This window comes from Buteo buteo, chromosome 25 (genome assembly GCF_964188355.1).
Source record: "Buteo buteo chromosome 25, bButBut1.hap1.1, whole genome shotgun sequence".
NCBI lineage: Eukaryota > Metazoa > Chordata > Aves > Accipitriformes > Accipitridae > Buteo > Buteo buteo.
The window spans coordinates 12,968,385-12,974,384 of NC_134195.1; the positions used below are offsets into that span (position 1 = coordinate 12,968,385).

At 38.7% G+C, this 6,000-nt stretch overlaps 1 protein-coding gene across 1 annotated transcript in view; it reads right to left on the bottom strand.

Moving 5' to 3' along the window:
* Nucleotides 1-5,702, bottom strand: part of LOC142044619 (interleukin-5 receptor subunit alpha-like) — a 28,682-nt gene extending 22,980 nt beyond the window's left edge. Inside the window, exon 1 of the mRNA XM_075057266.1 lies at nucleotides 5,406-5,702. The gene's annotated coding sequence lies outside the window, so the exon portion shown is untranslated. The remainder of the gene's footprint in view (nucleotides 1-5,405) is intronic.
* Between the last annotated feature and the right edge of the window lie 298 nt (nucleotides 5,703-6,000).

The window sequence follows — 6,000 nt, forward strand, 5'->3', positions numbered from 1 at the left end:
GTGGTTTGGAACAGATATGCCTCTGCACTTACATTAAAGTTTATTCAATGAGAATGTGACCCCAGGTTTTGGTGCAAAAATGAACCTAAGGTGTCAAGAATGCATTATTTACTGCCTTTTAAAAAAATTGCCAGATTTGGACAAGCTAGTATCCTCTTAAAAGTTTCATTTCACAAGCACTGCTACAAAGGGCTGAAGAGATCAAGGAATATACTTTCTTTCATTTACTAACTGGTGTGATCCCCTCCAGAGCACAGAAACTGGCTTTTCTGCTTTGCTTTTCCCCATCTTTAGCTACCAGGCACATAGCAGAGAAACGCTGACAAAGGAAGGATGCCATGCATCCCTTTCGCTTAGATGGCTGTTAGGTGAAGTGGTAGAGACTTAAAGATCTTCACCCTCGTCCCAAGCAGAGTTTGTTACAGTTAAGTATGGAAATATTTTTATTCTTTCAGTACGTATGTTAAAAATACATTTAAAAAAAAAAAAAAAAAACAACCAAAAAGTTGTCATACAAAAGCCCAATGGAATGTTTCAACTTCTTACTATTAAAGCCTTAAAAACTGCTGCTTTGCATCTTGGGTGTACACCATGTGCCTGTTTCTTTTAATAACACTTTTTTTGCTGTGATTACTGTGACTGTTTTATATCCAGATTTCCCTTATACCTAGATTCAATAAGTTAATCTTGGCTTTAGATTAGAAAAGAATATAGTTAGGTCCACGTGTTATTTTATTGTTAACACTAGATAATGCAATTATACAACATAAGGACAAACCAACAGCCTTTACCTCTAATGCCTTGAATCCAATTGCACCCTTGTTCTGGAGTTTATCAGACATGAGCTTAAGGTGGGGGTGTACAAACCCCATTCTTTTTTAACAAGGAACTAGATAAAGTGAGGTAAATGCTTCTTGAGAACTTTGACTATATTTAGAAGTATGTTGTATTTAAGTGAGAAGAGTGTGACTTAGAAACTCATATCCAATGGTAACAGTAGCAAACATGACCACAGGCCCAATGCTTCATTTTTAAAGTGTAGAAAACTTATTTTCCCATTGTGTCTTCTGCTTATTAGCAAAACGTACAAATTGTATCTGGTTTAACTGTGGTTTGTACATTGAAGTAGTGGTAGCACATTAGTAATTGCAGCATGTTTCTTCCTGTTTTCTTACACCAATAACATACTAACATTGCTGACTCAGAGAACAGCCATTCATTACCTGGTGGTATGTTTTCTGGAGTTTTCTTGTAATTTAAAATAATTAAAGATTAAAAGGAAGCTACACCTCAGGGATTTTTTTTTTTTTTTAATTTTCACACATTGTTAATTTATTCAGAAAAGCAAGAATGGTAAGAATTCAATGCTTTTTTCCACCCTTAGTAGACTCTCACACTGAACTGAATAATAGTTCCAGTTCATCAAAGTGCTACATTGGAACCACATATGGATTTGGGCTGATCAAAACAGCATGTCATATAATTAAAAATATCCATAAAGCCAATGCACTGTGCAGTACTTCACCCAAGGTTTAGCTGCCTGTAAAAAGGAATTACTGCTAACAATCCATAAAGCCAGCGCTCTAAGCAAAGCTTAGTACTTAGCAGCCATTCCCTTCGTAGTCATCTGAACCGTGCGTTGAGCTAGTTCCAGGGAAGTCCCATGCGTGTGATTAAAGGACATGTGTTTTCCTTTCTCACATTCCCTCGAAGTCTAGTTTGTTGCCTTAGCACAGCTAGTGTTTGTAATCATGCGCTGGGGACATTCGGGGTGCTCTTTAGTTCCACCACTGTTTACATCAAGGGAGGAAGAGGGCAAAATCTCATCTTTTGCTTTGCACTGATGTGAAAATGAAGTTTCAGAGATTTGGGCTGTTGAAAATTAAATGTTTTACTGCAAAAGGGTAGAGAAGCAGACTTGAAGGATATCAGTAAAGTAAAGGGAGTGTCCGGAAAGCGATAAGTGCTTGTTAGCAGAAGGGAATTTTGACATCACAGTTTCCTGCTGCAGTGACTAAATTACCCCTATTTGGGTCTCTTAATCCTGTTTTGAAGCTGATCTCATGTTTCTGTTTCACACAATAGGGATGGCAGCTGTCCATGTGGCCTTCTACTCTGCATCTGCACTCTCAAAATGGAACATTTCTTTTGTTGCGGATTACTTTTGTAACACTTTCTAGACTAGATAGATGCATATGTACATATATCAATGCAAGGCTTGTCAGAGAAAGTAATTTCTTTGAGAAGATGTCTCTTTGCTTTCCAAAAATTTTCATCTACAGCAAATAGCCATCTGTTGACAGTGAAAGTAAACTCCAGATACAATGCCTCTGTTCTAATTTCTGTGGTTTTCTACATCTGTAGAGGTTAATATCAATTACAGTCAAATCCCACATGCAGTGATTTATAAGACAGCAATGTGCAGTTTTGGGGTGCACTGTAGGGTATGCTGACTTTTCATCAGGGGTGGTAATGAGCCCTATGAAGGCATGCAATACCATATAGGCATGCTTGTTCTCAGCTACTCAGGAGGAATCAGTGAAAGGTTTGAATTATAAAGGTAGTGCTGAGAGTATTGTGGTTTCAAATCCATTAGACTAAATCAGACACATTTAACAACTACCTTAGGGTATGCACTACTTTTATTGGGGGAGAGAAAGGGGAGGGAAAGATGGGAAAAACCAGACCCCTCATCTTTGCTAAGTGAGGAATTGAGGCATGGAGAGATTATACAAGTTTTCCAAACCACACTAGAAATAGCTGAAATAGCTAGGAATTGTTACTGTTCTGAAATTTCCATTTTAAACTTTGTGAACTACATAGAAAAATTCAGAACACTGATCAGGAGCTGATATCTCATTATGCACACAAATTCCCTCTGGGGTGATGGTCAGATCAGTGATGAATCACAATAATTGTGATGACAAGCAGCCTAAGAGACTAAAACTTGAAAGAATGACATATCTTTTAGTGTGAAAACAATAGATATGCATCCTGAATATTTCTAGGAATAGAGCCTGCTGTATTATAAAAGATAAGCTGTATTTCATAAACATTATCCTTCTTTCAAGGGAACTGTTGAAACATAGCCTAACACAGAGAAAAGTCCTAGACAGTTAAGAGCGTATATATTGGCATCTGATTGCTAATTTATGCAAATATTCCTGATCAGATATTCAAGCACTGACAACGGAATACTTTATATATATACTTTATCAGCTACAAAATTGTGGAATCAAATAAGAGACTAACAAAGCAGGTCATGTTTGCCTTTATTTATGCTTAGCTCTTAGAGTCAGTTTGAATCTTTTGATGGCTGTTGTGCCACAAACAGCAACTCCACATGGTCACAGGTGTGTGATGTGCCTGTTTCTGTATTGGAACTACTATTAGATGCATGTATATCATTGTATGTCTCAAGGAGGCAGAGACCTCAATGCCTCCTTCTTTAATTCTGTTTATCACCCGGCCTTCCCACTTAACAGAATGAAACTGAGCTACTAAACCACCGCATCGATCTGTAGAGTATCTTCCTGCTAGACCTGTACGCATTCCCGCAGGACTTTAGCTACCTGGACTACCTAGAGTACGGACAGAGAACGAACAAATGAACAGACCCTGCTGGGAGGAGGCACGTGGGGAAGGTCTTAGGACTTATCTCCAGGTAGACCCATACCATAAATCTGATAAATCACGCTGTAAACTGCTTTGATTAGATCTCTGCTCATTACAATTTAATTTCAGAGCCCTAAAATTGTTACAAATTCAATGTCTTCTCCCCCTGTTTGGGCAAAACCTTTAAAAATGGGCAGATTGAAAAAAGCAATGCACTCTCAATAAAATCCTTTTTTTCACTCCATTCCTTTAATGGAGCACTGTTAATTTCTCTCCATGCTTCCTGTATACAATTCATTTAAGAATATCCTTCAGAATGGTTCATTCTATTTTCCTTCCCAGCTGGTATGCAGAAAACATTTCAGATGCTCAAAAACAATCCTTACAACGTCTTTAAACTTCAAGTCTTAATTTTCATTCTTCCACCATTAAGACCTAGAACTGTCACTGGCAAAGCTTTTATTAATTCACAAATGGTTATTAAAAGACTGCTTGCTCTCTAGAATACTGAAGATATTGTAAAGTGCTGCCTTCTGCATCCTCCATCTGACTCTTTCATCTCACAAACTGGTATTCAATAAGGAGTCTTCTAGTGCAACCATGGGGCGTTCGTTGCTTAACCAAGAAAGACAACATGTATGTGCAAGTAACATTCTCAGTGAAGACAAGTATATTGGTGTCCTGGAGCGCAAAAAGTCTATCCACCTGCTATAGCCATCATTTTAGGAATAACTTTCTCACTCTCATGACACTCCTCCCCTACCAAACTCTAGTTGCCTAAGATCACAATAGTAAAGAGCTGCATTTATGACTCAGTTGAAAGAAAATTGACTTATCACCAAACAGTCTGATGAAGTAAAGATCACTAGAGACAGGCAGAGGGAAAATGTCTATCCATCTGCCAAGCACAAGTAAATAAATGACTTGCTGGTGAAACAGCTTTTGCTAATCCCAGTTCCAAAACATATCAACCTCTTTACAACTGAACCATCTAACAAAATCATTGGCCACTTCACCTAGAGAGATTTTCAAAACTTCATTCTATATTAGAGAAAGATACGTTTCTAGGTGCTCTGCTCAGCACTCTTAAATATTGGTCAATGTTGATAATTGTGCTTGTTCAGCCTTCTATGCCCTTATCACTAATCTGGAGCTCAACAACAAAAATTCTTCCATTGCATTCTTGTGGTCTCTCAGTCTCCTATCAGTGAGCATACACTGAGCAAGAAATCACACTGAAAGGCAGTAAGCTGTGTTCGTTTGTCATGACACTTCTGAAGTATTGCTGTATCTTAGCTTGGAGCAACCATTACACATGCTGTTTGAAGCAAATCTACACTCACCCAAAAGACTGACCTATCCACAGGCACTGTTATTTGTCATCAGTAAAAAAAAATTCAGGAAATATTTTGATAAAATTTTAAAGTGTTAGATGTTTAACAAATCTGATTTATTCTAAATTTTAGAAAGTTTTGTAAGAAGAGTATTCTGAAATCTACAACTTTGCCTGAAAATAATTTGAGAGTTCAGGGGTTTTTTGCAGTTTCCAGTGGAGGGTACTTGATTTTTCTGACTAAACAATAAGTTTTTCACTTGAGGATTACTTGATAGAAAACAAAGGAAGTGGAGGAGAAGCTGGGTTAAAATCAGTCAGTCAGAGGAGGGCTGCTCTAGCACAGCCCTGACTTCCTCGACAGAGAGGGAGGTGAGGGTTTCTGCCACTGGGAAGAATTTGAGAGAAGGGAATGAACCTTGCCTGAAGTTTAAAAAAGGAATGCAGTTAGACCTACCTTTGGCAGAGCTTCACAGCTGTTGTAGTCCATCCATGATGCACTCCAGTCCCACAAGAAGAACACACACGTTTCTGATGGACAAGATGAGAGGATACAGCCCTCTATGATGCTGTGTCCAACTGCGAAGCTTAGGTAATTCCCCATTTAGCATCCTGGAGAGTCCCAATGAGACATGCTTCTCATTCTGAGGTGATTTCTCAAAGCTGTAGCTTCCACCATGGATCAAGCTTGCCTAACATTTCCAAATCCTTTCTTGCACTTAGTCCAATGTGACTTGCACTTTTCGCACAGCTTACTCACCTCCCTGTGTGCAACCAGGTCAGCTAACTAGTAAAGCAGTCAGATCCTTGTTCAGTCCCAGGCACTACTTCCTTTTCCAGCCTTTACTAGTGCACTTGATCATGCAAGCAGTACCAGCCCTCTTGACGCAAGAGGACTCAAAGTTTGCCCAGCTGAATCAGGGTTGTCATCACTCTGTTAAACTGCTCCTTGCTTTAGGCTGAGTCACCTTAATTTAGCCACTTCCACTTCGTTTTATCTCACAAGTGTCTGCGGCTGAATATTTTTCTTCCTTTTAAGCAGTTGTTCCTTA